This window comes from Globicephala melas, chromosome 6 (genome assembly GCF_963455315.2).
Source record: "Globicephala melas chromosome 6, mGloMel1.2, whole genome shotgun sequence".
NCBI lineage: Eukaryota > Metazoa > Chordata > Mammalia > Artiodactyla > Delphinidae > Globicephala > Globicephala melas.
The window spans coordinates 106,584,509-106,596,518 of record NC_083319.1 but is presented as its reverse complement, the minus strand read 5'-3'; the positions used below and the strand labels follow the sequence as shown (position 1 = coordinate 106,596,518).

The 12,010-nt window shown below is 41.6% G+C and overlaps 1 protein-coding gene across 8 annotated transcripts in view; it reads right to left on the bottom strand.

Moving 5' to 3' along the window:
- Positions 1-12,010, bottom strand: part of MSRA (methionine sulfoxide reductase A) — a 371,087-nt gene that overhangs the window by 64,247 nt on the left and 294,830 nt on the right. The gene's annotated exons all lie outside the window — the stretch shown is intronic.

Sequence of the window (12,010 nt, the reverse complement as noted above, 5' to 3'; positions counted from 1 at the left end):
CCCTCACCCCTAATGTTTCCTCTCAGTAATTTTCCATCCACTGACCCCCACTCTGTTCCCTGACTATAAATTCCCATTTGCTCATGCTGTATTCGGAATTGAGTCCAATCTCTCCCCCACTGCAAGACCTCATTGCAGTGGTCCCTATACCTCCACATGGCCCCCTTCAACAAACGTCATGAATACTTTTTTTCTGTAACACTGCCATAGTACAGAAAGGACATGGTGCTATTGACACACATGTGTTAAAAGCTACAAAAGTCTGCATGCCCATATATGCAGCAATTCCCCTTCCGGTACTTATCCAGGGAAATAATCATGGATGCACAAAAAGATTTCACTACAAGTATGCTCACCACAGCAGTGTTTACGATTGTGAAATGTCCAGCAATACTGGATTGGTTAAATACATTGTGGTATATCCATTCAGTGGAAACTATGTAGCCAAAAAAAATATATAGGATAATAACATGTAATGGTATAAAAAATATTCATGAAATACTGATCAGTGAAAACACGTATAACAAAACAGAACGTATACTAAGATTCTATCATTTAAGGCATTTATTCCCATAGAGAAAGGAACAGAACATATATACCAAAATGTTTAAAAATATGATTATTAAAGGTAATTTTTATTCTCTTCTTTTTGCTTATCTGTGTTTTCCACAATAAACATACCTTAGTTGTGCAATAAACAATTAAAACTAAATTTTCTTCCTCTGGAAAACTTAAAAACTCATCTGATTCTCTCACTCATTCTCACTTGTGTGTTCTCAAAGATGTGCTCTACACTTGGATCTTGCAGACAATGTGGATTCCACCGACTTAGAGATCAAGTCCAAAGGAAACACATTATAATTCAATTAATGTCTTAATGGGACCTTGAGCTAGCTTCTCTGCATTTTAGAAGATGAGCTTTCCTAAGCACAAGAAAACCTTTATTGGGGCTTTAAAAAAGCCAATAAATTTAAACTCTGGTGCTAACCAAAGATTTGCAAAACAAAACAAGGTGTGGTTTTATGCTTATCATATCAGCAAACATCAAAAACAATGACAACACCTGGGGCTGGTAAGGCTGTAATAAGAAGCATTGCAATGCACTGCACTGAACAATACATACTTCTAAAAGTTAACCCATTGAAAAGAGAAAAAGAATTAGCTTTAGCTTTCCTCACAGAACTTGGGCAAATTTTCTTACACGTGGGTTTCCTCCTTTCCATTAATATAAAGTTGTTTGCATCCATGACAAAGGATTAATCTACAAAATATACAAGCAGCTCATGCAGCTCAATATCAAAAAACAAACAACCCAATCCCAAAATGGGCAGAAGACCTAAATAGACATTTCGCCAAAGAAGATATACAGACTGCCAACAAACACATGAAAGGATGCTCAACATCATTAATCATTAGAGAAATGCAAATCAAAACCACAATGAGGTAACACCTCACACCAGTCAGAATGGCCATCATCACAAAATCTACAAACAATAAATGCTGGAGAGGGTGTGGAGAAAAAAGGCAACCCTCTTGCACTGTTGGTGGGAATGTAAATTGATACAGCCACTATGGAGAACAGTATGGAGGTTCCTTAAAAAACTAAAAATAGAACTACCATATGACCCAGCAATCCCACTGCTGGGCATATACCCTGAGAAAACCATAATTCAAAGAGACATGTACCACCATGTGCATTGCAGCACTATTTACAATGGCCAGGACAGGGAACCAACTTAAGTGTCCATCAACAGATGAATGGATAAAGAAGATGTGGCACATATATACAATGGAATATTACTCAGCCATAAAAGGAAACAAAATTAAATTATTTGTAGTGAGGTGGATGGACCTAGAGTCTGTCACACAGAGTGAAGTAAGTCAGAAAGAGAAAAACAAATACTGTATGCTAACACATATATATGGAATCTTAAAAAAATGGTTCTCACGAACCGAGGGGCAGGACAGGAATAAAGACGCAGACGTAGAGAATAGACTCGAGGACATGGGGAGGGGAAAGGGTAAGCTGGGACGAAGTGAGAGAGTGGCATGGATATATATACACTACCAAATGTAAAATACATAGCTAGTGGGAAGCAGCCGCATAGCACAGGGAGATCAGCTAGGTGGTTTGTGACCATCTAGAGGGGTGGGATAGGGAGGGTGGGAGGGAGGGAGACGGAAGAGGGAGGGGATATGGGGATATATGTACACATATAGCTGATTCACTTTGTTATACAGTGGAAACTAACATAACATTGTAAAGCAATTATACTCCAATAAAGGTGTTAAAAAATAAAATAAAATAAAATAAAAATAATTTTTAAACCCTAAAAAAAAAAAAAAGACACAAGTGTGATAAACCTCCTCCTGAGTATGTCAGAAACCCCAAGGGAGAGGCTGGCCGTGCTGGGGCTGAGGAGGCGACAAAGATGTTTAGGTTGAAGGTGCCTCAGAAAATGGGTTTATGTAACTGAAAATATGCAGTAGACATGCGTATTCACTAATTATTTTGGAAATTCTCCAGAAACCAATCACCATATGAGCAAAATTGAGAGACTGGAAAATGGTTCAAATTAATAAAGCTGATATAAGCATTCCCATGAAAAAAATAAAATAAAATTAAGTCTTCTGTCTCATCATTTTTCTTTATGATTTTTGAAATGCAGTTTCCTAAGACATGTCACAAGACATGGGAAAATAGCTGCTTACTTATTTCTTTTTATTATTGTCCTGTGTGGGATTCAAAAGAATTTTCTAAATGGAACTCTGTCATCTGCTTGGCATCTTAGAATGTAGAAGGGTGGGCACTGGCGGATGCAGAGATTGAGAGAGGAATAGTCGCTAGTCATACCTTCCGGATGGGCAGCCCCTCTACTTCATCTTCAGTCAAACACGCACGGGTGCCTGAAAAAGAGCTGCAGAGCTGGAAAGATGGTATTTAGGAAAGTATTAAAGAACAGACCCTACCCAGAAGATTGCATCCGATCACAGGAAAGTCATCTATGCTGCTCTGCTGGAGACACTGACCACTCGTTTTAACACATGGACCCAGTTTCCAATACGGGAAACACAGATGGGAGGAAAGTGTTCTCCAAACACTCCATTCAGGGGTCTGGTGGCATCAGTAACAAATCAGTGGAGCAATTTATTTCCTTTATTGACATTTTGGTGAGCACGCTTAAACAGAAAGCTGGCTGCTGCTGAGTGGCTTTTTATTAGTAAAGCTGCAAGAGGCAAGCGCTCTCTCCTCCAGGAATGGGCTATTTGCAAGGGGCAGTTCTCCCAAACACCTTGAGCATCGCTGTGTTTCCGCATTCTTTGTCTCGCGGTGAGAAGGAGCGTGAGCGTGAGCGCACGCGCAGGCCGAGGTTCTGGCCCAAAGTGGAGGGAGGGATGCTAAGGTTCTTGTTCTCCTCCCCCCACCCAAAGGGAGATGGGGAAGGTAACGACTTCGACTGCAGAAGCACCCTCCAAAGACGGCTCCGGTGGGCAATGAAGAGGAGATGATGTGGCTCTGATATTCTGCAAGGCGGAGCTGATTTTTAAAATAAGGAAAAAGAGTTGAGCCCTTTTACTCCCCCTGGTTGTTGACTCTCCAAAACACTGGGTCTGGCGCGGGTTCTGATCCCTGGAGTTTGATGCACGTTTGATTCACAGACTGCTGCGTGTCTGCACCAGATGGCCTTGAGTTAATGAACACAAACTCATCCCTTTTGCTCACCAGGGAAATGTGCAGCTCAATCTGATTTGTACTCTCCAACTAAAAATATTTGAGTATTTTTAGGGAGCATCTTACTGAGACAAAATGGCACTTCAGGAAAGCATTAAAAGAACAGAGACTAACCAGCAAATTGCAACTGCAATCTCCTGCACGTTGATAAGCCAGCTCTCAGATCGGGCTTTAACCAAAATTAAAATAATATGCTGCGAACTGTCTGGGAATAATGGCTCCATCCTGTCCTCCCGCCCCTTCCCCTTCTCCAACCCACCTGCCCTGCCCCAAGCTGAACCTGTGGTCCCAAAGCACAACGTGGAACTCATTCCAAACACAAGATTTTTCTCACTTACATAATAGCAAAAACATTTGTCATGGGATACATATAAACACACACACAATTTTACACGTTATTTTAATCTACATGTTCTTATATAAAACACCAATTTTAGGATCCAGAAAAAATTCATTAAATTAACTCTGCAAGATCTCCATCTTGTCCAACTGGGATAGAACTTGGTTCAGCTGAGTCTTTTCCTGGACATCACTACCAGCAAACAAAATAGTGGAGTCCGAATAATGAATTAGGAAACAGGAAGCTATTCGGTGTGGCTCCCTTTCTCCCTTCTCTAAACTCCCTCATTTCCTGCTGTTTTACTGAATCTTAGCGATTTAGCTCACAAACATTCAAGTCATAGCTTCCCAAGTCAGCTCAGTTCTTGTCTCTCTCCCAGCAAAACCAACAGCCACATAATCGGATTCTTTTCTCTTGAACTGTGACTGTTCATCCAAGGTCCAGACAAAGTCCTTATAGCCTTGAAACCTGGGTCTCACCTGGGAGCTGGTTAAAAATGCCCCATCTCAGGCCCCATCCCAGACCTACTGAATCCACATCTGCATTCATTTTAACAAGATCCCCAGGTGGTTCCTACGTAGATGCAAGCTTAAGAAGCATGGCCTTACCGACATCTAATCATGTAAAACAATGTTTGAATCCATACCACAAGTGTTCTTATAGGTTGTACTGTCTTAATGCGGAAGTAGTTTAATCATCTAGAACTCTTCCTTATGAAGATATTTTATAAGTACCAGGTTTGAACAGACACCTTTGACTTTTTCATAGTGACCATCTTTACAAATAGAAGTCTCTCTGTTGTTTAGAATGAAAAAAAAAATCATTCATTACGAAGTGTTCTGGGTACAGATTAGCACAGGGAGGAAAAGCATACTGTTTTTCACTCGAATGGATGAGCTTGGAAATAGAGTGTCACTACTAAGAGATAAACTTCCAGTGAAGCATCTCCAGTTGCCTTTGGCAAGATGTCTTCTGATTCACAGCCTTCTCCTGCTTGGGCAGCTTAAATGAGGTTCTCTTTCCAGCCAGTTCTGGAGCTGGAAATTCATAGAATGCACAGGAAATAATAGTTTTGTGCGGTGGTTTAAAAAACACATTCTTTGTCACCTTGTTGGGAGCCACCGGCAGGAGGGGCAGTGAGAAGGCTTCTGCGGGCTCCGGAAGCTCCCACTTAGCCCTTCCCTGCCAGGCTGACTACAGCAAATGGCTAAGAGGGTCTGACATGAGCTTTGGAGCCAGCAGAGATCCACAGAAGGCACACGTGAGGGAAGCTTCTTGCTGTGGGTGGAGGCAGAGGCCTCTGTGGGTGCTGCTACAGAGGGTGAGATGCTGGGGCTCGCTCTCGGGGTTGCTCAGCCCAGCGGGGCTGCCCATCATGGCAACAGGCCGCCGTGCCTGGGCCAGAACAATGGAGGAACCAGCTACGAGCCCACTCAGCTCGGGGCCAAAACTCTGACCCTGCAAAGCTGATGGGCTCTTTCTGGTTCCGGCTCAAACACTGTAGCTGCTGCTGAGTTCTAACTTGGTGACACAACTATGGAGGTTCTGGACTAATTTAACTGAGAAATTCACCCTGACAAGAGAATGACAGGATGTCAGAGCAGAAGGAACCTTACATGGACCTCTCATCCAGGGCTTTCAGGTTCAAATGCCTTCAGAGGCAGTAAGGACAGTAAATGAGTTAAGTGAGAAGGATCTAAAACTGGACTGTCCAGTTCTGCAACCACTGGACACAGGTGGCAACTGAACACTCAGTATGTCACCAGTTCCAATGGAGAGGAGCTGTAAGTAGAAAACACAAAGTTTCTCAAAGGCATAGAAGAAGAAAAAAACGTAAATAGCTCATTAATAAGCTTTATATTAATTACATGTTGACATGAAAATACTTTGGATATACTGGGTTAAATAAACTATTAAAGTTAATTTCTCTGGTTTCTTCTTAATGTTTTTAATGGGGATGCTAGAAAACTTTAAATTACTTTTGTAACTCAGTTTGTGATTTACATTATATTTCTGTGGGACAGTGCTGGTCTGGAGGAACGGGGAAGTATGGAGACTACAGCCAACTGCAAAGCAGATGCCTTTTGAAAAGCATTAAAATTCAAGATTAAAAAAAAAAAGAAAAAAAGAAGACTACAGACCAAATTCCACTCACAAGTCACTGGTTTGTGACTAAGGATTTTTTTAAAAAGAGAGGAAGTGCCCCAATCGTAAAGCTAGTTAACATAAAGTCTAAAATGAAAAGCTAGGTCTGCAATTTTCCTATGGAAGCTTGTTTAACAAACTCAAAAGCTTAAATGGCAACTTGAAGGGAACCTGTGACCTTCCTTTAGTCCCTTCACCTAATGGGGTTTGTACCTATAAAATGAGGGCTGCTATGGTCTGAATATTTGTCTCCACCCCCAAATTCATATATTGGAACCCTAACACCGAAGGTGATGGTGTTAGCAGGTGGAGCCTCAGGAGGTGATGAGGAATGTGGTTAGCAGCAGCCTTACAGAAGAGGGCTGACACAGCTTCCTCACCACTTCCAGCACGTGAGGACACACTGAGTAGTCTGCCACCTGCAAGGGGACCCGAGGTGAGTCTGACCATGTTGCTACTTGATCTTGGACTTCCAGAGCTGTGAGCAATAAATGTCTGTGGTTGGTGAGCCGCCTAGCCTGTGGTATTTTGTTAAAGCTGCCTGAACGGACTAAGACTAGGGGGTTATATGAGAAGACCCCCTTGATCCGCCTGGGCTCTAACATTCTAGTGTTCAAGGGCCTCACACGGAAAACTCAGGAGTGAGCCGCCACAGACATTAAGGGAAGTGGCGTTAGAGGGTCAAGTGAGCAGCAATGGAGGACAGCAGTCCTCTAACTAAACGAGTCCCAATCCTGTATCAGTCCAATTTCATTCAATAAATACTTGCTGATTCCAGTAAGTGCCAGGCCCTGTGCTAGGCATAGCGTGGTGGGAGTTTACAAAAGCAACTAAGGCAAGGCCTCCTTATCGTCGAGGAGTCAGAAGGAGAGAGAGACACATGCTCAAGGTACATCTCCACGGTCATAAGTGCAAATGTGCAGGAGGCCATGTGGTTGCAGAGGAGAAGGCAACGTCAAAGGGAGTTACAGGTGGCATCGCTGAAGAGCTGGGTTTTAATTAAATCTTGAAGAATGAAAAAAAACATGGAGAAGGGATAAAGTTATTCTAGGCAGAGGGAACAGTACGTATAAAAGCATATGATGATGCAACCAAGGAGAATGGGGAAGAGCACAGCGGATCAGAGAAACATTTCATTGCACCAGAGGATGCAATAACTGTGCATGTTATTAAAACCAACTGAAATGGTGCCTTGCCACCTGCGGCAGCAAAGGTGAATCTGACGGCAGTGCAAATATTGATGCCACCAAAAGCAATTTCTAAATATAAACTTCAGGAATTTAAGCAATAAGTGCATTCTGTTTTACTTGTAATTGTTTTAATTTTTGGTTACCATGTACAATTTTCATTATCTAATCATGTTTTAAAACTAACAGATATATTGCATATGATTACACAGATTTCATAGGCATTATTTCTTTTTTTTTCCTTAACATCTTTGTTGGAGTATAATTGCTTTACAATGGTGTGTTAGTTTCTGCTTTATAACAAAGTGAATCAGTTATACATATACATATATCCCCATATCTCTTCTTTCTTGCGTCTCCCTCCCTCCCACCCTCCCTATCCCACCCCTCTAGGTGGTCACAAACCACCTAGCTGATCTCCCTGTGCTATGCAGCTGCTTCCCACTAGCTATCTATTTTACGTTTGGTAGTGTATATATGCCCATGCCACTCTCTCACTTTGTCCCAGCTTACCCTTCCCCCTCCCCATATCCTCAAGTCCATTCTCTAGTAGGTCTGTGTCTTTATTCCCGTCTTGCCCCTAGGTTCTTCAGAACTTTTTTTATATATATATTCCACATATATGTGTTAGCATACAGTATTTGTTTTTCTCTTTCTGACTTACTTCACTCTGTATGACAGACTCTAGGTCCATCCACCTCACTACAAATAACTCAACTTCGTTTCTTTTTATGGCTGAGTAATATTCCATTGTATGTATGTGCTACATCTTCTTTATCCATTCATCTGTCAATGGATACTTAGGTTGCTTCCATGTCCTGGCTATTGTAAATAGTGCTGCAATGCACATTGTGGTACATGTCTCTTTGAATTATGGTTTTCTCAGGGTATATGCCCAGCAGTGGGATTGCTGGGTCATATGATAGTTCTATTTTTAGTTTTTTAAGGAACCTCCATACTGTTCTCCATAGTGGCTGCATCAATTTACATTCCAACCAACAGTGCAAGAGGGTTCCCTTTTCTCCACACCTTCTCCAGCATTTATTGTTTGTAGACTTTTTTGATGATGGCCATTCTGACCGGTGTGAGGTGATACCTCATTGTAGTTTTGATTTGCATTTCTCTAATGATTAATGATGTTGAGCATTCTTTCATGTGTTTGTTGGCAATCTGTATATCTTCTTTGGCGAAATGTCTATTTAGGTCTTCTGCCCATTTGGGGATTGGGCTGTTTGTTTTTTTGATGTTGAGCTACATGAGCTGCTTGTAAATTTTGGAGATTAATCCTTTGTCAGTCGCTTCATTTGCAAATATTTTCTCCCATTCTGAGGGCTGTCTTTTCTTCTTGTTTATGGTTTCCTTTGCTGTGTAAAAGCTTTTATGTTTCATTAGGTCCCATTTGTTTATCTTTGCTTTTATTTCCATTTCTCTAGGAGGTGGGTCAAAAAGGATCTTGCTGTGATTTATGTCATAGAATGTTCTGCCTATGTGTTCCTCTAAGAGTTTTATAGTGTCTGGCCTTACATTTAGGTCTTTAATCCATTTTGAGTTTATTTTTGTGTATGGTGTTAGGGAGTGTTCTAATTTCATTCTTTTACATGTAGCTGTCCAGTTTTCCCAGCACCACTTATTGAAGAGGCTGTCTTTCCTCCACTGTATATTCTTGCCTCCTTTATCAAAAATAAGGTGACCATATGTGCATGGGTTTATCTCTGGGCTTTCTATCCTGTTCCATTGATCTGTATTTCTGTTTTTGTGCCAGTACCATACTGTCTTGATTACTGTAGCTTTGTAGTATAGTCTGAAGTCAGGGAGCCTGATTCCTCCAGCTCCGTTTTTCTTTCTCAAGATTGCTTTGGCTATTCGGGGTCTTTTGTATTTCCATACAAATTGTGAAGTTTTTTGTTCTAGTTCTGTGAAAAATGCCAGTGGTAGTTTGATAGGGATTGCATTGAATCTGTAGATTGCTTTGGTTAGTATAGCCATTTTCACAATGTTGATTCTTCCAATCCAGGAACATGGTATATCTCTCCATCTATCTGTATCATCTTTAATTTCTTTCATCAGTGTCTTATAATTTTCTGCATACAGGTTTTTTTTCTCCTTAGGTAGGTTTACCCCTAGATATTTTATTCTTTTTGTTGCAATGGTAAATGGGAGTGTTTTCTTAATTTCACTTTCAGATTTTTCATCAGTAGTGTGTAGGAATGCAAGAGATTTCTGTGTATTAATTTTGTATCCTGCTACTTTACCATTCATTGATTAACTCTAGCAGTTTTCTGGTAGCATCTTTAGGAGTCTCTATGTATAGTATCATGTCATCTGCAAACAGTGACAGCTTTACTTCTTCTTTTCTGATTTGGATTCCTTTTATTTCCTTTTCTTCTCTAATTGCTGTGGCTAAAACTTCCAAAACTATGTTGAGTAATAGTGGTGAGAGTGGGCAACTTTGTCTTGTTCCTGATCTTAATGGAAATGGTTTCAGTTTTTCACCATTGAGGATGATGTTGGCTGTGGGTTTGTCATATATGGCCTTTATCATGTTGAGGATAGTTCCCTCTATGCCTTGTAGGCTTCCTTTTCATTCCACTTTCTTAGGCTGGCATTCTACGTGGTTTGTTCAGATAGTGCAAGCCACAGTGCAGCCATCTCCTTCTTTTCCACCATGCTGCCCTCTAGTTATGCATGCCTCTGCTTCAGGAGGCCTTCTCTCCCCTACTATCTCTCAGATCCCAGCTACCTGTTGGTCCCAAATTCTGCCAACCAATCCCTCTTTCCAGGACAGCATATAACTGCAAAGTGCTAATGAGTAAGGAAATCAGTATTTTACATGCCTTGGTGGTATGAACTGAATTTCTACTAAAGAGAAACCAATTATCGCTGGATACAACTTGGGAAGATAGACATTTGGTTATGGTGCTGGTATAGACCTCAAAAAGAGAAATCTCCTAGGGAGAGGGCCATAGCACTTACACAGATACAAAGCAACTTACAAGCACTATGAAAGGAAGGACTGAGTAAATGCTGATAGTTCAGGCACGCAATTACTCTGATACTGTCTACATGATCCCATGATTTACAAGGAACTCTCAACTGTAGGTTTAAATTAATCAATCCCAAATCAATCTATGGATGAACTAATTTTATGTGAGGGCTTTTCTAGATGCACAGACCAGCTGCATCACTCATTCATTCAACAACTATTTATTCTGTGCTTACTCTGTATACAAGGCAAAGGCTAGTCAGGGTGGATGTTTCAATGAGCTTAGCCCAGTAAGAGAGAAAACATCTGCTTTGACAACTGCGATATAGGGCAGGATATAGAACTTCCATCAGAAAGATGCAGGGAATGTTTAGTCATTCATTTAGGCTGTGATGGTAAAGGTAGCATAGAGGAGAGAAGGGAAGGGAGGTCCTAGAAATGATAATTAGGACAAGCTAATCAGAAAGTCAGGTATGCGTTGAGGAGTAGTGAGCGCTATGGTGCACGGAATCATTTAAGATCATATTGTACAGAGCTCTGAATGCCAGGCTCTGAAGTATGAGGCAGCAGAAGGGTTTTCCACAAGAAAGAAGCATAACCAAAGTGGGACTTTGGAACAATACAGAGACTGGAACCCAGGGACCAGTAGGAGGCTGAGGTAACAGTCCAAGCCAGAACCAGGGTTGAGATGGGAATGAAAAGGAATGGACAGAAATGGAAAGATAAAGATGAAGGAGACCCACTGGTGACTGACAGCTGTAAGGGACAAGGGAGAGTGTTTAGGAGAATGATAGGAGTTAATGAATGGGGGTATCCTGAGGAGGAATTGGCTTGGGAGAAAGATCAAAAGTTTGGTTGTAGACATGTTAATTTTGAGATGCGAGTGGGGTATCCAGTTGCAAATATCCATGAAACAGTGGGAAAAGTGGACCAGAAATTGGAAAGTGGGAGATAAATTGGGCTGTGTTCAATATTTGTTGATCATTTGTTTAATTAACATTTATATTTACTATAAGCTGACTGTGCTAGGGACTGGAGATACAAAGGTGAACGAGACAGAATCCCTGCCCTAAAGGAGTTTTTGGACTGGAAGAGGAAACAAACCAGTAATGATCATAATAAAAGGGAATGCATGTTATGATGAAAATGCAGTACTACAAAAACACACAGGAGGGGGACTTAAGCCAGAGTTACAGAGTCAGGAAAGAGGTTGTGAGGAAAGAACAAGGAACAGCAGCCCAGCACCTTCAGTGGGGGAATGCCGAGAGACAGAACATACAGCTGGACAGTGTCCAGACCATCTATAAAAAGAGAACTCTGGTCCACAACCTGCTGCAACCAGCCCAGGAAGCCAAACAATAACCCCTGTTTACTGGGCCCAAAGAGCCAGGGCTTGGTTAATAACTGATAGCTTCATGAACGTTTGCCTCCACTTCCAACTTAGGACTAACCAGAGAAAGCTAAATACGCCCCCCTAAGTAACCTCGTAGGATATCCCACTACTAGTTAGCCCACCAGCAGCGTCCCCATGCCCACAGCCTCCCAGCAGGGCACATCTGAAGCCTTCCCTTTTTTCCACCTAAAGCCTTCCCGCTCCTGCTTGCCTTGGAGTCTCTGCCAAA